This window comes from Procambarus clarkii, chromosome 2 (assembly GCF_040958095.1).
Source record: "Procambarus clarkii isolate CNS0578487 chromosome 2, FALCON_Pclarkii_2.0, whole genome shotgun sequence".
Classification (NCBI taxonomy): domain Eukaryota; kingdom Metazoa; phylum Arthropoda; class Malacostraca; order Decapoda; family Cambaridae; genus Procambarus; species Procambarus clarkii.
Window position 1 is genome coordinate 34299227 of NC_091151.1, and position 23829 is coordinate 34323055.

The window sequence follows — 23829 nt, forward strand, 5'->3', positions numbered from 1 at the left end:
TATATATATATATATATATATATGTCGTACCTAGTAGCCAGAACTCACTTCTCAGCCTACTATTCAAGGCCCGATTTGCCTAATAAGCCAAGTTTTCCTGAATTAATATATTTACTATAATTTTTTTCTTATGAAATGATAAAGCAACCCTTTTCTCTATGTATGAGGTCAATTTTTTTTTATTGGAGTTAAAATTAACGTAGATATATGACCGAACCTAACCAACCCTACCTAACCTAACCTAACCTATATTTATAGGTAAGGTTAGGTTAGGTAGCCAAAAAAAGCTAGGTTAGGTTAGGTTAGGTAGGTTAGGTAGACGAAAAAACATTAATTCATGAAAACTTGGCTTATTAGGCAAATCGGGCCTTGAATAGTAGGCTGAGAAGTGCGTTCTGGCTATTAGGTACGACATATATATATATATATATATATATATATATATATATGTCGTACCTAGTAGCCAGAACTCACTTCTCAGCCTACTATGCAAGGCCTGATTTGCCTAATAAGCCTAGTTTTCATGAATTAATGTTTTTTCGACAACCTAACCTACCTAACCTAACCTAATCTAACGTTTTCGGCTACCTAACCTAACCTAACCTATAAAGATAGGTTAGGTTAGGTTAGGTAGGGTTGGTTAGGTTCGGTCATATGTCTACGTTAATTTTAACTCCAATAAAAAAAAATTGACCTCATACATAATGAAATGGGTAGCTTTATCATTTCATAAGAAAAAAATTAGAGAAAATATATTAATTCAGTAAAACTTGGCTTATTAGGCAAATCGGGCCTCACATAGTAGGCTGAGAAGTGAGTTCTGGCTACTAGGTACGACATATATATATATATATATATATATATATATATATATATATTTATATATATATATATATATATATATATATATATATATATATATATATATATATATATATATATATATATATATATATATGTCGTACCTAGTAGCCAGAACGCACTTCTCTGCCTACTATTCAAGTCCCGATTTGCCTAATAAGCCAAGTTTTCATGAATTAATTGTTTTTCGACTACCTAACCTACCTAACCTAACCTAACCTAACTTTTTCGGCCACCTAACCTAACCTAACCTATAAAGATAGGTTAGGTTAGGTTAGGTAGGGTTGGTTAGGTTCGGTCATATATCTACGTTAATTTTAACTCCAATAAAAAAAAATTGACCTCATACATAATGAAATGGGTAGCTTTATCATTTCATAAGAAAAAAATTAGAGAAAATATATTAATTCAGGAAAACTTGGCTTATTAGGCAAATCGGGCCTTGAATAGTAGGCTGAGAAGTGCGTTCTGGCTACTAGGTACGACATATATATATATATATATATATGTCGTACCTAGTAGCCAGAACTCACTTTTTGGCCTACTATTCAAGGCCCGATTTGCCTAATAAGCCAAGTTTTCCTGAATTAATATATTTTTTCTAATTTTTTTCTTATGAAATGATAAAGCTACCCATTTCATTATGTATAAGGTCAATTTTTTTTATTGGAGTTAAAATTAACGTAGATATATGACCGAACCTAACCAACCCTACCTAACCTAACCTAACCTATCTTTATAGGTTAGGTTTGGTTAGGTAGCCGAAAAAGTTAGGTTAGGTTAGGTTAGGTAGGTTAGGTAGTCGAAAAACAATAAATTCATGAAAACTTGGCTTATTAGGCAAATCGGGCCTTGCATAGTAGGCAGAGAAGTGCGTTCTGGCTACTAGGTACGACATATATATATATATATATATATATATATATATATATATATATATATATATATATATATATATATATATATATGTCGTACCTAGTAGCCAGAACTCACTTCTCGGCCTACTATTCAAGGCCCGATTTGCCTAATAAGCCAAGTTTTCCTGAATTAATATATTTTCTCTAATTTTTTTCTTATGAAATGGTAAAGCTACCCATTTCATTATGTATGAGGTCAATTTTTTTTTATTAGAGTTAAAATTAACGTAGAAATATGACCGAACCTAACCAACCCTACCTAACCTAACCTAACCTATCTTTATAGGTTAGGTTAGGTTAGGTAGCTGAAAAAGTTAGGTTAGGTGAGGTTAGGTAGGTTAGGTTGCCGAAAAACAATTAATTCATGAAAACTTGGCGCATTAGGCAAATCAGGCCTTGCATAGTAGGCTGAGAAGTGCGTTCTGGCTACTAGGTACGACATATATATATATATATATATATATGTCGTACCTAGTAGCCAGAACGCACTTCTCTGCCTACTATGCAAGGCTCGATTTGCCTAATAAGCCAAGTTTTCCTGAATTAATATATTTTCAATAATATATATAAATTTTTTCTTATGGAATGATAAAGCTACTCATTACATTATGTATGAGGTCAATTTTTTTTTATTGGAGTTAAAATTAACGTAGATATATGACCAAACCTAACCAACCCTACCTAACCTAACCTAACCTATCGTTATAGGTTAGGTAAAGTTAGGTAGCCGAAAATGTTAGGTTAGGTAAGGTTAGGTAGGTTAGGTAGTCGAAAAACAAATAATTCATGAAAACTTGGCTTATTAGGCAAATCGGGCCTTGCATTGTAGGCTGAGAAGTGCGTTCTGGCTACTAGGTACGACATATATATATATATATATATATATATATATATATATATATATATATATATATATATATATATATATATATATATATATATATATATATATATATATATATATATGTCGTACCTAGTAGCCAGAACGCACTTCTCAGCCTACTATGCAAGGCCCGATTTGCCTAATAAGCCAAGTTTTCCTGAATTAATATATTTTCTCTAATTCTTTTCTTATGAAATGATAAAGCTATCCATTTCATTATGTATGAGGTCAATTTTTTTTATTGGAGTTAAAATTAACGTAGATATATGACCGAACCTAACCAACCCTACCTAACCAAACCTAACCTATCTTTATAGGTTAGGTTAGGTTACGTTGCCGAAAAAGTTAGGTTAGGTTAGGTAGGTTAGGTAATCGAAAAACAATTAATTCATGAAAACTTGGCTTATTAGGCAAATTGGGCCTTGCATAGTAGGCTGAGAAGTGCGTTCTGGCTACTAGGTACGACATATATATATATATATATATATATATATATATATATATATATATATATATATATATGTCGTACCTAGTAGCCAGAACGCACTTATCAGCCTACTATGCAAGGCCCGATTTGCCTAATAAGCCAAGTTTTCATGAATTAATATATTTTCTCAAATTTTTTTCTTATGAAATGATAAAGCTAACCATTTCATTATGTATGAGGTCAATTTTTTTTTATTGGAGTTAAAATTAACGTAGATATATGATCGAACCTAACCAACCCTACCTAACCTAACCTAATCTATCTTCATAGGTTAGGTTAGGTTAGGTAGCGGAAAAAGTTAGGTTAGGTTAGGGTAGGTAGGTTAGGTTGTCGAAAAAACATTAATTCATGAAAACTTGGCTTATTAGGCAAATCGGGCCTTGCATAGTAGGCTGAGAAGTGCGTTCTGGCTACTAGGTACGACATATATATATATATATATATATATATATATATATATATATATATATATATATATATATATATATATATATATATATATATATATATATATATATATATGTATATATATATATATATATATATATATATATATATATATATATGTCGTACCTAGTAGCCAGAACGCACTTTTCAGCCTAATATGCAAGGCCTGATTTGCCCAATAAGCCAAGTTTTCATGAATTAATTGTTTTTCGACTACCTAACCTACCTAACCTAACCTAACCTAACTTTTTCGGCTACCTAACCTAACCTAACCCATAAAGATAGCTTAGGTTAGGTTAGGTAGGGTTGGTTAGGTTCGGTCTTATATCTACGTTAATTTTAACTCCAATAAAAAAAAATTGACGTCATACATAATGAAATGGGTAGCTTTATCATTTCATAAGAAAAAAATTAGAGAAAATATATTAATTCATGAAAACTTGGCTTATTAGGCAAATTGGGCCTTGCATAGTAGGCTGAGAAGTGCGTTCTGGCTACTAGGTACGACATATATATATATATATATATATATATATATATATATATATATATATATATATATATATAAATATATATATATATATATATATATATATATATATATATATATATATATATATATATATATATATATATATATATATATATATATATATATATATATATGTCGTACCTAGTAGCCAGAACGCACTTCTCTGCCTACTACGCAAGGCCCGATTTGCCTAATAAGCCAAGTTTTCCTGAATTAATATATTTTCTCTATTTTTTTTCTTATGAAATGATAAAGTTACCCATTTCATTATGTATGAGGTCAATTTTTTTTATTGGAGTTAAAATTAACGTAGATATATGACCGAACCTAACCAACCCTACCTAACCTAACCTAACCTATCTTTATAGGTTAGGTTAGGTTAGGTAGCCGAAAAAGTTAGGTTAGGTTAGGTTTGGTAGGTTAGGTAGTCGAAAAACAATTAATTCATGAAAACTTGGCTTATCAGGCAAATCGGGCCTTGCATAGTAGGCTGAGAAATGAGTTCTGGCTACTAGGTACGACATATATATATATATATATATATATATATATATATATATATATATATATATATATATATATATATATATATATATATATATATATATATATGTCGTACCTAGCAGCCAGAACGCACTTCTCAGCCTACTATGCAAGGCTCAATTTGCCTAATAAGCCAAGTTTTCCTGAAATAATATATTTTCTCTAATTTTTTTCTTATGAAATGATAAAGCTACCCATTTCATTATGCATGAGGTAAATTTTTTTTTATTGGAGTTAAAATTAACGTAGATATATGACCGAACCTAACCAACCCTACCCAACCTAACCTAACCTATCTTTATAGGTTAGGTTACGTTAGGTAGCCGAAAAAGTTAGGTTAGGTTAGGTTAGGTAGGTTAGGAAGTCGAAAAACAATTAATTCATGAAAACTTGGCTTATTAGGCAAATCGGGCCTTGCATAGTAGGCTGAGAAGTGCGTTCTGGCTACTAGGTACGACATATATATATATATATATATATATATATATATATATATATATATATATATATATATATATATATATATATATATATATATATATATATGTCGTACCTAGTAGCCAGAACGCACTTCTCAGCCAACTATGCAAGGCCCGATTTGCCTAATAAGCCAAGTTTTCATGAATTAATATATTTTTTCTATTTTTTTTTCTAATGAAATGATAAAGCTACCCATTTCATTATATAAGAGGTCATTTTTTTTTATTGGAGTTAAAATTAACGTAGATATATGACCGAACCTAACCAACCCTACCTAACCTAACCTAACCTATCTTTATAGGTTAGGTTTGGTTAGGTAGCCGAAAGAGTTAGGTTAGGTTAGGTTAGGTAGGTTAGGTAGTCGAAAAACAATTAATTCATGAAAAATTGGCTTATTAGGCAAATCGGGCCTTGCATAGTAGGCTGTGAAGTGCGTTCTAGCTACTAGGTACGACATATATATATATATATATATATATATATATATATATATATATATATATATATATATATATATATATATATATATATATAACTGAAAACTCACACACCAGAAGTGACTCGAACCCATACTCCCAGAAGCAACGCAACTGGTATGTACAAGACGCCTTAATCCACTTGACCATCACGACCGGACATAATGAGGTGATAGCCTAAGCTATTTGAACCACCCCACCGCCGGCACTCGGATAGTAATCTTGGGCATAGCATTTTACCAAATCACCTCATTCTTTGGGGCACACGTGAGGAACACAAATGCGAACAAGCCTGAATGGTCCCCAGGACAATATGCAACTGAAAACTCACACCACCGTGAGTTTATATATATATATATATATATATATATATATATATATATATATATATATATATATATATATATATATATATATATATATATATATATATATATATATATATATATATATATATATATATATATATATATATATACATCATCCCGTCCTCCAAAAATGGGGTGATAAATGTAAGAAGACACATAAGTGCAATTATGTACTAAGTTAGGAATTGTACTTATTTTCACTTAGTATTAAATCGTAGTCAAATATATTGTGAATATTTGAGTTTACCTGAAAAACTGAATAGAAAACCACAACCTCTCCTAACCGTCTTAGATTTTGAAGATAATAATTTTATTGCTTCTTAATTACAGTTAGTACTTAACCTATAGCTATATTGATATTACAGTTTTATAAAACTCATAAAACAAAACTAAAATATATCAATAAATTGTAAAGTAACTCAGGATGTTTTAAAATTTTGTATAAAATCTATATTGTTTAATAAACCTGAAGAAGAAATTCCTAATATTTAAAACTTTTGGTAATGCAAATTATCTCTCCAATCAGTATCGTTGTAAGAGTAACATCGTCTCGCTCGCAGTGTGACTTCGGCGGCCCTCGTATTTGAGCGCTACGCACGCCCACTCTACCAACGTCTGATACTTCTTAAGAGTGCGTGAGTGGATGGAACGATGAGCTCGCCACCCGTAAAGCAAGCCAGCATCGTCTTGCTGTCCTGCAGCAGCTGTTATTCTCCAGCCTCTACGAGCACTTCCGTGCAGCCAGCAGTGTATTGGAGCAGAACCAGGCGCTTCCCAGCCAGCATCTTGTCCTAGGCAGTGACATCTACCTCGTGGCATCTTCTGTGTGTTGTCCAATGTGCTTGTGTCCAGGTCGGACATCTTCTGTGTGTTGTCCAATGTGCTTGTGTCCAGGTCGGACTGCATTTAGGTGAACAGCCCCACTTCGAGCCAGAACAGGCCCAGGTGAGAAGATGGAACCTTTTGCAGCTGCGTCATGGCATAGGTGCATTCTATTTCTCCTCTCCTAAAATTCTTCCGTTTCTGACACTGCCCAGCCAGTTGTGGAATCTGGTGATCGTGCGAGCCCACCATAACTGGGGGTTGCAACCTTCCGGAACACGGTGTTTGTTCGTGGTGAGACCCTTAGGCCAGGCCTTAGTCCTGGCCTACACACTGACCCCCCACTGAGCTTATGGAATCGCAGTGATTGGCACAAACACGGGACTGTCAGTAGATAGTGAGTCACAATGGCTCACTGTCTACGGATGACCTACTCTGGGAATACACCCATAGTCACCAGAATTGACTGCATCACTACCTTTTTCAATGCCACTGGCACACCTGCCACTAACCATATCAGACACGCCAACACAAACACCATCAAATTTCACATTGCCTCAGAAGACGACCTTTTTGCCTGTTTCAGGGAACCTGCTTTCACTAAACTCACACAAGCTTCACTGACTCCTGTCCTCACTATTGAACAAAAAACTAAATGCTCCGTCCTTGTAAGAAATGTCGACAGCTCTGTCGTATCAGCACCTAACACTATCAATCTCTCTCAAGACATTTCACACAGGAATGCTATTACTGTAATGGAGATATACCCAGTGCCCAATACAAAACACCTCAAGATCCAATGTTCCTCCCCTACAGAAGCTCAAAAACTCTTGCATCATGGAATAAAAATCCTCAACACCAGCACTCCTCCTTATCTCATTAGTCCAGTTGACTATCTTCCTTTGCTGCAATGTTTCAAATGCTACAAATACAGTCATGAAACCCGAAAATGTAAAAGCCCACAAATTTGTTCTAAATGTTCTGCAGAAGGCCAATTTTTATACTCAGTGCTCTGCCTATACTTTAAAATGCATTAATTGCTAAGGAGATCATTCAGCAGTTGACAAATCTTGCCCTTTGAGAAAACAAACCCTAAAATCTCTTCGCAATAACCAACCTCGCACTCAAGCACACCCTCATTCTTCTTCAACCTCCCATAACTTATCTCATCATCAAGCAGCATCAGTCACCTCCATGTCCTATGCCAGTGTCCTTAATGCTTCACCACACCAGCAACATCATCTCCACAATACTGCACAACAAACTCAGTCTTCTCCACCTCTCTTCCCTCACCCACCATCTCCACCTTATTCACCTCTTCAGAACCTTTCATATGAACGAGTAACTGCCTGTGTACAAGCTGCTTACTTGAAGGCCAAGGACGATGGCCGTGAATTTGCTGACTATCTTCCTATCTTTCTCACTCATAACGACCTTCCTAGTATCTCTGTTCCTCCTACTCAACTATTGCGCTCTGCTCCATTCTCGCCTACAGTCCTCACTCCACAAAACACCACGACTTCAGCTGAGGAAAATACTACAGTTCCCCCCCAATGTCCTACCAACCCACTCCTGACTGCTACAGAAAACGGTGCCACTGACCAAACAGCACATCCTGGACTATCCCAAACTGAAGCATCAACGTTAAAGGCACTTTCAACCTCTTCTCCCAACATTGTCCCCTGAACTTCCAATCTGACTTCAAACACTACAACCTCTGATACCTCTCACCCGGTCCCTGTCAACAAACCTTCTGCCTTCCTCCATCCCCCAACAACTTAAGTCATTTCTTCTGTAACTCATCTCGTCTCGTTCCGAGCCCGCTCAGCAACCCGTTGTCGTACTCCCACCCCCCACTGTAAATTTCCTACAATTCCTACCACCCTCCTCCAAGATGCACCCTCTTCAATAACTGCCCAAGTCACTAAATCACGCAACCCTCATGCTCCTGTACATGCACAAAACCCCACCAGCACTCCATCAAAACCTAAAAATTCATAAAGATCATCCAATTTAATGTGCAGGCATATTTCTCCATTAGACACATGGTGTCAGATTTTATTGAGATCGAAAGACCTGATGTGCTATTATTAAATAGCACATACATTACGAACTCATATAAAATCAAACATTATGGCTACTCCTCTTACCAGTCACCAGATGAAGCATATGAAGGAGTTGCAATACTCATCCGTTCTTCATACAAACACGAACTCTTACACATTCATTGGCTTCACAAACATTTCCTAGCCATCAAAGTTCACACACAAATGAGTTCTCTCATCATCTGCACAACCTACACCCGTCCTAACACCGGCAGTCCCATGCAAGATTTCACAACTCTTTTCAACCACACTCACTTGCCTGTTTTTCTGCTTGCAGACCTCAATGCACAACATCCTACATTCCACCACAATACCACAAATCAGCATGGCAGACAGCTTCACCAAATACACACCCAAAAACATCTATTCTTTCTTGGCCCTGACTTTCCCACTTGTTTCACACATGCAGGTTCTGGCAGGCCTGATCTCATATTCACTGACAGACATGGCAGCAACTTGCAACACTTTATTTCACCAGGGCCCATTACGGGCTCTGATCATATTCCCTTAATTCTCACAGTCTCCACAAATCCTATTCTCATCCCCAGTACTCCTCAATTCTCATACCTTAGGGCAAACTGGGACATGTTCAAACAACACATTGATGACACCGATCTCACTTATGAATACAATGACAAACATCACACTGACATCGACACACAAGCACGCAACATACAAGACACCATCATTCATGCAGCAAATATCGCCATTCCTAAAACAACACACAGACCACATTTCACTCCCTCCATTCGCTCAAAACGCTTTAGCTTGCTATCACACTAGATTCTTACAAAACATGCATCGTCATGGACAAATACTATGGGACCTAACAGCATTAAAAAGCCACATCCTTAAGAGCCTAGATGAAGATCACACAAAACATTGGAAACACCTCATAGAACAAACAGAACAACACAGAAAACTGACACCTCTAGAATTCTGGAAACAAATCAAACGCTAACAAGGATCAACTCACACACCGTTTAAATACCTTCTTTATAATAACAACAAAATCACTGATCCTGATGTAGTACTGAACATTTTTAAACACCACTGGGAACAAATCTTTCACCCACATCCTCCTGAACCATTTGCCCGCCCCAACATTGAAGCAGTCGAAGACTGGATACATCAAAATAGACACGCAACCACACCAGACGACCTCATCCACCTTGACAATCTCAATTCAAGCACTGAACTGCAGACTCCCCTAACTCTAGCTGATGTCAAGACAGCTCTCATGGGAACTCGTCGTACAGCCCCTGGTGCGTCTGGCATTGGGCATATCCTTCTTAGACAACTCCCTGCTTCTATCATTACTGCTATCACTAACCTATTCAACGCCTCCCTTGCCTCTGGATACTTCCCTCTCAACTTTAAGTCTGCCACAGCCGTTCTTATTCCAAAACCTGGGAAACCCCACACTGACCCAAAGAACTACAGACTCATCAGCCTTCTAGAGACACTAGGCAAAGTCTTTCAAAGGCTGATCAATCAGAGACTTAGAACCCACCTAGAAGGCAATGACTTACTCACTAACAAACAGTTTGGATTTCGGCCTCACCGGTCCACTCACGACGCCTTAAACATCGTGACCAACTACCTCAGTATCAATCAGCACCAAAGACTTAAGACTGCACTCATCATTAAGGACGTTGAGAAGGCCTTTGACACTGTTTGGCATGACGGCCTAAAATTCAAACTATGCAACAACTTTAATCTTCCTCTTATCACCACCAAACTTCTTTCTAACTACTTAGACAATAGGACAATGAGAATTAATCTTCTTCCTCTCACCCCCCCTTATCTTTTTCTGTCCCCACTTCAAGGCTCGTCCCACGGGCATCTTTTCCTGTATTTTCAGATTCAGATTGCAAATTGAATTTGAAAACTTCATCCTAAAATTCTGAGTGTCTTAACAGAAAACGAGGAGAATTAAATCGGGAGAGGGAGTTGGGTAAATGTAACAGCCCCATAAGTGCAACTATGCACTGTTTATGACAGTAAGAAAATGTACTTATTACACTTAGTATTAAATCGTACTGTCAATTCGGAGGATGGGTTGTATATATATATATATATATATATTATATATATATATATATATATATATATATATATATATATATATATATATATATATATATATATATATATATATATATAATATATATATATATATATATATATATATATATATATATATATATATATATATATATATATATATATATGCGAACAAGCCTGAATGGACCCCAGGACAATATGCAACTGAAAACTCACACCCCAGAAGTGACTCGAACCCATACTCCCAGAAGCAACGCAACTGGTATGTACAAGACGCCTTACTCCACTTGACCATCACGACCGGACATAATGAGGTGATAGCCGAGGCTATTTGAACCACCCCACCGCCGGCACTCGGATAGTAATCTTGGGCATAGCATTTTACCAAATCACCTCATTCTTTGGGGCACACGTGAGGAACACAAATGCGCATTTGTGCATTTGTGTTCCTCACGTGTGCCCCAAAGAATGAGGTGATTTGGTAAAATGCTATGCCCAAGATTACTATCCGAGTGCCGGCGGTGGGGTGGTTCAAATAGCCTCGGCTATCACCTCATTATGTCCGGTCGTGATGGTCAAGTGGATTAAGGCGTCTTGTACATACCAGTTGCGTTGCTTCTGGGAGTATGGGTTCGAGTCACTTCTGGGGTGTGAGTTTTCAGTTATATATATATACATATATATATATATATATATATATATATATATATATATATATATATATATATATATATATATATATATATATGCGGAAAATCCACAGAGAAATATGAAATGAGGTGAACGTTTCGGCTTGTTAAGCCTTTGTCAACACCAGACTGACTGAATATATATATATATATATATATATATATATATATATATATATATATATATATATATATATATATATATATATATATATATATATATATATTATTAAATATGACCGAAAAAGTAAGATTAATAATTCTAACACGAATTTTCTCAAATCACAACTATATTCTACCCACCTCAAGACTCCGCTCCAATATAGAAGCATCAAGAAATATGGACCAATAGGCTTTCTACAAACACTTCTATTCAATATCCATTGTTTCATGTTCTGTCTTGTGTTGATGAAATTAATACCCTATTAATACTCTTGTTCTGTCTTGTGTTGATGAAATTAATCCCCTATTAATGCCACATCTTGTTCTGTCTTGTGTTAATGCCACATCACCCCTTCCACCTCACTCAAATGTAGATATAAAATCGGAGATGTATAAGTTCTATTCAGTTGTGTATTTGTGAATTAAAGTCTTTGAAAATGTAATAAGTTTTACGAAACGCGCTCGTGTCGCGTCAGACTAGAAATAAAAATGAATTTTGGAGAATTGATTTTTGATTTACCTCCAACAGTGAAAAGAAATGTACGAAAGATTGAGAAAATTCGTGTTAGAATTATTAATCTTACTTTTTCGGTCATATTTAATAATATATGTCTACAGGAAAGACTGCTACCAAAATATACTAATATATATATATATATATATATATATATATATATATATATATATATATATATATATATATATATATATATATACATATATATATATATATATATATATATATATATATATATATATATATATATATATATATATATATACCTAGTAGCCAGAACGCACTTCTCAGCCTACTATGCAAGGCCCGATTTGCCTAATAAGCCAAGTTTTCATGAATTAATGTTTTTTCGACTACCTAACCTAACCTAACCTAACGTTTTCGGCAACCTAACCTAACCTAACCTATAAAGATAGGTTAGGTTAGGTTAGGTAGGGTTGGTTAGGGTCGGTCATATATCTACGTTAATTTTACCTCCAATAAAAAAAAAATTGACCTCATACATAATGAAATGGGTAGCTTTATCATTTCATAAGAAAAAAATTTGAGAAAATATATTAATTCATGAAAACTTGGCTTATTAGGCAAATCGGGCCTTGCATAGTAGGCTTTACATTACATAATATATGATCCATTTTCTTCAATTAGTATAGATCACATTCTATTATATATATCATAATTTAGCGCCCATAGAATATTTACAGATAATTCATTGAATATTTATTATTATTTACTGAGGTCTTCCAAGATTTCTCAAAACTAAACAATTACGAACCTTCAGTGGGATGTAGCTGATCCACGATATTCGAAAAGGATGGAAAATAGTACGCAAATTTCACACCAGAAGTGAGATGGGAAAAAATACAATTACCATTAAAATTGTAGCAAATTATTCTGCTGATCATGGCGATGGGACGGGTACTATGGAACATACTATGGTACGTGAGGTAGAGTTGGTGCATGGTGATAGCTAATAACTGTAAATATGCCACAGGAAACAATGAACAATAACAGCATAGGAACTGTAAGCCATATGTTACACAGGTACTATGTTATAGCATGGACAGGTTGAGTGCCTAGATCATTTACGTTCGAAGGACAAAAACATTTTCAGAAAAGAACAAGTAAAATTCTGTATTTGATGCTAACATAATATTTTGGGTCCATTTGGTTCGATGGACAATAAGAATGTGGGAAAATTTACCAGTGGTATTTTAATTATATATTTTAATTATTATTATTATTTATTTGTTCATTAAATTAATTATTTATTTGTTAATTAAATTAGTTATATATTTGTTCATTAAATTAATTATTTACATGTTCATTAAAATAATTATTTATTTGTTCTTTAAATTAAGTACTTATTTGTTCATTAAATTAATTATTTTTTGTTCAAAAACTTAATTATTTATTTGTTCATTAAATTAATTATTTAGTTGTTCATTATATTAATTATTTACTTGTTCATTAAAGTATTTATTAATTTGTCCATAAAAAATTATTTATTAATTTGTCCACAAAAAAATTATTTATATATTTTTTCATTAAATTAATTATTTATTTGTTAATTACATATTTGTTCATTAAATTAATTATTTTTTATTTACTATAAATTATTTCTTTAGAGTGTAGATGGAATAGTTTTATTTATCCCATCGATAAACCTCGTAAATTATTTAGTTGTTCATTATATTAATTATTTACTTGTTCATTAAAGTATCTATTAATTTGTCCATAAAAAATTATTTATTAATTTGTCCACAAAAAAAATTATTTATTTATTTTTTCATTAAATTAATTATTTATTTGTTAATTAATGAGAAGAGCAATATCGCCACATGAAAGATTAACTGCTATCTTGAGGTTTCTAGCAACTGGACGGTCGTATGAGTGTCTCAAATTTTCCACAAGAATATCACCTCAATCTCTAGGAAAAATCATCCCAGAAACATGCAACATCCTGTACAAGGTTTTGGGGAAGTATATGCAGGTATGTATCTTATAAATGTATTTATTCTAAAAGAAATGAGAACATAATCATATTTTATTGACAAGCTGCATCTATTTCCAAAACGGTTTTACATAGATTTTTAAAGAAATACACTTTATTGTGACATTTAATATCAGCTAATTAGATTTATTGTGTACATTTACACATATCAAAGTGAGTAAAATAAGATGATGTGACTCAGCTAATTTGAATGTCTGTTACTTAACTCCTTTATACATTATGATCAAAATTATTAAAATAATAGGATGCTGTGTTTTCCAGTGAAAGTAAAGAGCTTTCTCTATTGTCATTAGTGCTTGTACTTGAACCTTGCTCATATGTTGGTGAAGGTGCGGGACATGGGGTACTAATGGGACTCTGGTTTGTTGATGAAGCATAATGATACATTGACGATGTGCTTAGATAACCCATTTCAGCCTCAAACAGTATGTCATAGATTCTTTTTTCTGCAACGAGGGCCACACGTTTGTCCAGAGCTTTTAACCTCAGAGCAATAGTGCTTCCTACCAAATCATATCGGTCAGGTTGTTCCTTAGGTCTTTTGAAGTGGTCACGCATTGTAGTCAGCACTTCTGATGTCAGGTCGTCATTTACCTTATTTCATTTATTAGAACCAGGCCTTGAGGTTATTGGTTGTTTTGGTTGTGTTTCTGACACTTCTTGAACATCTGCAGTTGTTGATGTAGACATTGTAGAGTCTTCAGCATCAGAATTCACTTTTTCAACTGTGAGTGGATTGTCACCAAATATCTGAAAAAAGCACAAAATATATCAACAATATTAAGAAATTAGGAAAATATAAAATTTTAACTTACAAATACTAAAAAAATTATACAATTTTTTTTGCAATTTCATTTATCTATGTTTGTTTCAGTTTCCCAACTCAGAGGAAAAATGGAAAGAGATTGCAGCTTTGTTTGAGGAAAGATGGCATTTCCCGCACTGCATCGGTGCCATGGATGGCAAACATATTGAAATAATTCCGCCTCATAACTCTGGATCGTATTATTATAATTACAAAGGCAAACATAGTATGGTTCTTCTTGCTATAGTTGATGCCAAATACCAGTTCCTACTAGCTGATTTTGGAACTAATGGACGGATTTCTGATGGTGGTGTCCTTCAGAATACATCGTTCTTTGAAAGGCTGGTGAACGAGAATTTACACATTCCTCAGCAAGACGATGTCAGTGAAAACTTCAAAAATGTTTCATGTCTTTGTTGCTGACGATATATTTCCTCTCAGAACTAATATTTTGAAGCCATTCAGGCAAGGATTATTAGATTCGGCCAAAAAAAGAGGTTTTTAACTATCGATTATCTCGAGCAAGGCATACTGTAGAGAATGTTTTTGGGATACTTGCTTTACGCTTCCGTATTTTTCAGTGCCCAATTAATTTAGAACCAGAGAATGTTGAGAAAGTAGTAATGGGTACCTGTGTATTGCATAACTTCTTGATTGAACAACAATCGAGTACATACGCCCCTGTGAACCTTATGTATCAAGAAAATAATAATGATGGATCTGTTATTTCTAGTGGCTGCGATAGTTCACAATCAAATATGATTCCACTAAATCGCCGTAGTGGAAATATTTCTAATGACGCAAAAGAAGTCAGAGAGCAATTTATGAACTACTTCATGAATGATGACAAAGTGCCATGGCAAACAAATCACATTTTAAAAAACAAATAATAATTTTTTGCTAGCTATAGCCACCACAAAATGCAGGATTTAAATGTTAACTGATGTTATGTTATTCAACAAAATCTGAAAGTGGGTAAAATGGGCAATACAATATATATTCATACAATGTGTATTTATACAAAAAATAATATGCCCAATAACAATAAAATGAATTTTCTCTCTTTTGTGTTTCTCTTACCTCTTCGTTTTCATTGTCCAGATTTGAACGTGACGTCCTTGGAGTATCTTGATCTTGCAGAAATTCAAGCAGGTCGTAATACCAAAGTACCGGCTTGTAGATGCTGTCTGTAGATGCTCCAGACTTCTTTGATGCCTCAACCTTCTTTTTCTCCTTGCGATAAGCGCTTCTCAAACTATTAATTTTCATCAAGACTGACTTCTTAGGGCACCAGGCTCAAGTTCCTCCAACTTCTTTACTAATTTGCTATAGGCAACATATTTCTTTGTGCGGTCATGATACTCTTCACTTTTAACTTGCCACAGGCAAGGTTCAGATCGATAGAGTTCAATGAATTCAACAATGACTTGGTTTTGTTTACGTGCCATCTCAAACTGCACTCACCGCTACCACCTGTAGAAATGACAAGTTGAGAACTGTACAGTTACGAATCCCCACACACGCTCAGTTCAGTTACTCCTTTCAGTTAAAAATATGGAACATTGCATTTGTCGCAGTTTAACTGTACAGTTCTGTTGAACTGACGAAATGAGCAACTGAGATACCCACACACGTGCAGTTTTAACTGACAGTTTTAACTGAACAGTTATAACTGTCAGTTAAAACTGCACGTGTGTGGCCGGCCTTAGGGGGTTTATGAATTCAATACACAAGAATTAACCCGTTAGTGGTTAGGACTTATTATATTATTTATAGTAAATTCACATTATGTATATCTATTAGTGGTTTTTATTGTTAATTAAGTACACCACTACAGCTTAGCTGTTATAGTAGTCGAAGTTCCCTTTAGCAAGACGTGAATCAATATGGTCACATTGTCTAGGCATCACTAGTAAGCAGGGTAGGATAAGATTCAGTCACGTGGTCTAGTGTCTCTAGGCAACGATCCACCTGAGAAACCTCCACACGTCACAATTCACCAGCCAATGAATTACACTGAAAAATGTACTATAACAGTGTATTCAACTACAGGTATTAAATGTTTTAAATAGCTTTAACAATAAGAGAGACATTAAATTTGCTCACTCTCGGGTGTTATGGCCGAAACAGTATGTAAATTAATGGAAGAGCTCTATCACTAAAATACTGAACGGAATATATGAATTTCCAGAAACTGATGGTGTTAATCCGAGCTGCACAATTTCACGAGAATAACTTTTGGTAAACAAAACTCGTATTAACAGTCGATATGTCTCTCGGCTCTGGTTTCAATATTGCTTGTCACCCTCCTCCCTGTTCCAGGGACGCGTCTCTCCAAATACACTTTCATTAATAACTGGAAGGAGGAGTTTTATTTAATTAATTTAGTAACTGATCATTAAGTTTAATTTAGGGAAGTACTAAATCATTCATAAACATTATGGGTACAGGCATACATAATGTCACATCATCATGAACATTGTGGGTGGAGGCATACATTATGTCACATCATCATGAACACTGTGGGTGGAAGCATACATTATGTTATATAATCATGAATATTGTGGGTGGAGGCATACATTATGTCACATCATCATGAACACTGTGGGTGGAAGCAAACATTATGTTATATAATCATGAATATTGTGGGTGGAGGCATACATTATTTCACATTATCATGAACATTGTGGGTGGAGGCAAACATTATGTTACATCATCATGAACATTTCAGGAAGAGGCATACATTATGTCAAATCATCATGAACATTGTGGATGGACGCACACATTACGTCACATCGTCATGAACATGTTGGTGGAGGTATACATTATGTCATATCATCATGAACATTGAAGTATGAAGCATACATTATATCATATCATCAGGAACAATGTATATAGAGGCTGACATTATGTCACATCATCAACATGAACACTGAGGGTGGAGCCAAACATTGTGTCACATCATGAATATTGAAGGTGGGGGCATACATTATGTCATAGCTTCATGAACATCCATGTGTGTGGATGCATGCATTGTCACATCATCATGAACATTGTCGGTTGGTGGAATACATTATGACATATCACCATGATCATTGAGGGTAAGAGCATACATTATATCACATCATCATGAGCATTGTGGGTGAAGACATAAATTATATCACATAATCATGAACGTTTTGGGTAGAGATCTACATTATGTCTAATCATCATGAACATTGAGGGTGAAGTAAAAAATTATGTGTTTGTATCAAGATCATTGTTTCATGTATCATCAGGTATGTATCAGTATCATGATTATTTTTGAGGGGGCATACATTATGCAATGATATCTTGAATATTGTGTGTGGAGGTATAAATTATGTCACATCATCATTAACATTGTGGGTGTGGGATATACATTATGTCACATCATCTTGAACATTGTGGGTGCAATCATACATTATGAGGCATCATTATGAACATTGTTGGTAGAGGCATTCATTATGTCACATAATCATGATCATTGTGGGGTTGAGACATACATTATGTCACATCATCATGAACATTGTGTGTTGGAGCATACATTATTTCAAATCATCATGACCATTGTGGGTGGAGGCATACGTTGTCAAATCATCATTTATACTGTGGGTGGAGGCATACATTATGACAAATCATCATGAACATTGTTGGTGGGGGCATACATTATGTCACATCATCATGAATAGTGTGGGTGAATACACACATACTATCACATCATCATGAACATTTTGGTTGGAGACCTACATTATGTTACATCATTATGAACATTGGGGTGGAGGCGAACATTATGTCACATCATCGTGAACATTGTTTGTGGGGGCATGCATTATGTAACATCATCATGAATATTGTTGGGGAGGGTCACATAAAATATCACAATTTCATTTATATTTTGGGATGCACGCAAGCATTATGTCACATCATCATGAATATTGTGAATGGAGGCATAAATTATGTCACATCATCATGAATATTGTGGGTGTGGGCATACATTATGTCACATCATCTAGAACATTATGGGTGGAGTCGTACATTATATCCCATCATCTTGAACATTGTGGGTGGTGTTATATATTATGTGACATCATTATGAATATTGTAGGTGAAGGCATACATTATGTCACATAATTATGTACATTGTTGGTGGAGGCATAAATTGTGAAATCATCATGAATAGTGTGGGTAAGAGCATTCATTAGATCACATCTTGATGAATATTGTGGGTGGATGTATATATTATGTCACATCATCATGAACATAATGGATAAAGGCATGCATTGTCATATCATCATGAAATTTGAGGGTTGAGGCATACATTATTTCACATCATTAAGAACTTTTGGGGTGGAGGCATACATTATATCACATGATCATGATCAATGTAGGAGGAGACATACATTATGTCACATCACCATGAACGTTGTGGTGGAGCCATAATATTTCACATCATGATGAACATTGTGGCATACATTATGCATATATCATCATGACATTGTAGATGGAGTCATTATGTCACATCTTCATGAACTTTGTGGGTGTATGCATACATCATGTCAAATCATCATGGATATTGTGGGTGGAGACATACATTATGTCCCGTCATCATGGACATTGTGGGATGAGGCAGAATACATGTCACATCATCTCGAATATTGTGGGTTATTGCGTACATTATGTCACATCATCATGAATATTGCAAGTGGAGGCATACTTTTTGTCACAACATCATGAACCTTGTTGGTGGAGGAATACATTATTTCACATCATCCAGAACATTGTGGCCGGAATTATTCATTATGTCACATTAACATGAATATTATGGGTGGGGGCATATATTATGTCACTTTTTCATGAAGTGTGTGTTGGTGGCGACATACAGTGTGTCACATTATCATGAATATTGTGGGTGGGGGCATACATTATGTCACATCATCAAGAACTTTGTGGGTTAAGGCACACATTGTCACATCATCATGAAAATGGTGGGTAGAGGCATACATTAAGGGGGCATTAGGTTCCAAAAATGCAATAAATGAAAACTCGTTCGATTTCAATCAAACTTTTTTGACATGTTCTATATGAAAAGTGGTTCATCTGGTCCAAGTTTCAGCATCGTAGCATAAATAGGAAGGGAGAAAAAAAATATTGAAGTAGTTGTGAAAATTATGCCAAAATGGTCAAAATCGATTATCAATCAAAAGTGTCAACTGAAATCACAGCTATGACTCTTTGCTATCACAATAGCATATATTAAACAAATATTATAATTAGTTTAATTGGAAAAAAATTTTAAGAAAAAAAAATGTATTTTTTTTTCATTTTTTTTTTCATTATTTTTGGGGCGATTTTCATCAAATTTACACAACTGATTGTACATAAGACTATCTGTAAGGATGCCAATTTTGGAGAAAATTGGTTGATGTCAACCTCAGCCACAGATTTTAGAACCTTAGACTTTATTCTCTTTTTTTTTTTCAATTGACACAAATGTTTACAAAACTGATTCATTTTTTATTCAATTTACATGAAACTTACACAGTATATGTGGAGGGCATCTCTCTACATTGGTGAGTTTTCATTTTTCTCTAAGTTCATTTATTGATTTTATAATAGCAATAAACATGCCATATTTGCAAAAAAAATTTTGGGAACTTGGAACATTTGTATTAGGAAAACTAAAGATGTTTTGGAAATTCTATATCTCAAGGTCCTTTATTATATGCTAATGTGTCAGAAAATTGTCACAGAATAATTATATCTGAAACGTGTGTTCTGAAGTGTAGACTTGAAAATGTGTAAAAACCGTTGAAAAAAAAAATCTCCCTTTCTATTTACGCTGCAGTACTGAAACTTGGGACAATCTCAGCACTTTTCATATACAACTAGTCAAATAATATTGGTTGACATTGAACAACTTTTCCAACACCAACCTAATGCCCCCCTTAAGTCAAACCATCATTTACATAGTGGGTGGAGGCATACATTAAATCAAACCATCATGATCCTTGTGGGTGGACACATACATTATGTCTCATCATCATAAACGTTGTGGTGGAGGCATAGTATGTCACATCATCATGAACATTGTGGGTGGATTCATATATCATGTCAAATCATCATGGATATTGTGGTTGGAGACATTCATCATCTCACACCATCATAAACATTGTGACGTGACATAATGTATGTCACGTCATCATGAACATTGTGGGTGATTGCATACATTATTTCACATCATCAAGAACATTGTTGCTTGAAGCATATATTATGTCACATTATCATGAATATTGTGGACGGAGGCATACATTATGTCATATCTTCATGAACATTGTATTTGGATGCATGCATTTTCTCACAACATCATGAAGATTGTGGTGGAATCATACATTGACTCATCATCATCATGAACATTGTGGATTGATGGCATACATTATGTCATAATGTATGCCATCAAACCAATAATATATGGGGCCGGCTGGCCGAGCGGACAGCACACTGCACACGTGATCCTGTGGTCTCGGGTTCGACCCCGGGCGCCGGCGAGAATCGATGGGCAGAGTTTCTTTCACCCGATGCCCCTGTTACCTAGCAGTAAATAGATACCTGGGAGTTAGTCAGCTGTCACGGGCTGCTTCCTGGGGGTGGAGGCCTTGTCGAGGACCGAGCCGCGCGGACACAAGATAACCTCAAGAAGATAATCATCATGATCATTGTAAGTGGAGTCATACATTGTCACATCATCATGAATATTGTGAGTGGAGACCATTCATTATATCACAATATCATGAACATTGTGGGTGAAGCCAAACATTATATCACATCATCATGAATATTTTGGGTGGAGACCTATATTATGTCACATCATCATGAACATTGTGGGTCGAGGCAAACATTATCTCATATCATCATGAACATTGTTTGTGGAGGCATATATTATGTAACTTCATCATGAATATTGTCGGAGGCGTTACACATTATACCGCATTTTCATGAACATTGGGGGTGAATCCGTGTGTTATATCACATCACTGAGAAAATTGTAGATATAGGCATAAACTATGTCACATCATCATGAACATTGTGTTTTTGAGGCAGACATTATTTCACATCATCATGAACATTGTGGATGGAGGCAGACATTACGTCACATCATCATAAAATTGTTGGTGGAGGCAAACATTATGTCACATCATCATGAACATTGTTTGTTAAGACATACGTTATTTCACATTATAATGAAAATTGTGGGTGGAGACATATATTATGTCACATCATGAACATTGTGGGTGGAATCAAACATCTCACATCATCACGAACATTGTGATTGGATGCATGCATTATGTCACATCAACATAAAGATTGTGGGTGGAGGCATACATCATCACATCGTCGTGAAAATTGAGGGAGGAGGCATACATTATGTCACATCATCATGAACAATGAGGGGAGGCATATATTATATCACATCATGATTATTGTGGGGTGAAGGCATACATTATGTCACATCATCATGAACATTGTGGGTAATGGACTACATTATGTCACATCATCATAAACATTGCGAGTGGATGCATACATTATATCACATCATCATGAACATTGTGGGTGGAGACATACATTATGTCACATCTTCATGAACATTTTGGTTGGGAGCATACACTGTGTCGCACAAGGGACAAGTTACAGAAGTGTACAGTGTATTAGTTCACGTCCAAATGTGACAGTCCTTCTCCAGCTTCACGCACTGTCCCTCCCCTCTCTAATCTGCCCCCCCCCCTCCCTCTCCGACACCGCCCCCCCCCCCCCCGTTTCACAGAAGCAACTGAGCATTGTGTCCTTATCACTCAGCTCACCACCAGATTACTAAACAATTATTACCCGCTGACAGAGTTCCCATAAAGGGAACTCCCCCTGCACTGTATTCAGTAAGGTTCATATTCCTGATGATTGCGAAAGTAATATGTTTTTATTGCCCGGTTCATTTGCTTCTATTGCTCATAAACACTTCCCGATAATCCCTACACACTATCAGTCACTGGGCTGTTGGGAAACAATTTATTAATACATTTTGGTTTCATGATTGCATAACTTCATTTGTCCTTGTCAGTAGTAGCGTGTGGTGGAGCAAGATTACACTGTTAGACTTTTGTCAGTAGTACAGGAGTGAGTGGTGAAGCAAGCTGACACTGTGGGACTCTTGTCAGTAGTTCAGGAGTGAGTGGTGGAGCAAGCTGACACTGTGGGACCTGACTCTGCTCTTAACACAGGTAATACGGCGTGTATGCCATACAGATGGACCTCGGTATTATGGAAGAGAAACATTATAATTACATGGTCAAGGGAAAAGTTATGATTACTTGTCGAACATTGTTATGTCCATGTTTGCTATGATGAAGTTATGGTAGTGGTTGGTTGTTCTGTCTGACTATATTAGAGGCAAGTGGGGGTGGGCGGCTATTATGTTAGTTCTTATGTGGTCCAAGGTTTAAGCAGATGTTTGGGTGATTTGTGTGGGCTTGGTGATTGTTTATATTAGCATAGAGATGTTTACACAGTTGAGGAAGCAATCGAGTTGAGGTTTACAAAGGCCAGGGAAGTCACCTCCTAAAGTATGTGGCTTTAGTTGAGTT

General features: G+C 35.3%; 1 protein-coding gene and 1 pseudogene across 1 annotated transcript in view; one reads left to right on the top strand and one right to left on the bottom strand.

The window, feature by feature from the left end:
• Nucleotides 1–16872, bottom strand: part of LOC123751230 (uncharacterized) — a 43067-nt pseudogene extending 26195 nt beyond the window's left edge.
• Nucleotides 16873–23374: 6502 nt separating this feature from the next.
• LOC123748174 (metalloreductase STEAP4-like) overlaps nucleotides 23375–23829 on the top strand; it is a 293870-nt gene continuing 293415 nt past the window's right edge. Inside the window, exon 1 of the mRNA XM_069324221.1 lies at nucleotides 23375–23466. The gene's annotated coding sequence lies outside the window, so the exon portion shown is untranslated. The remainder of the gene's footprint in view (nucleotides 23467–23829) is intronic.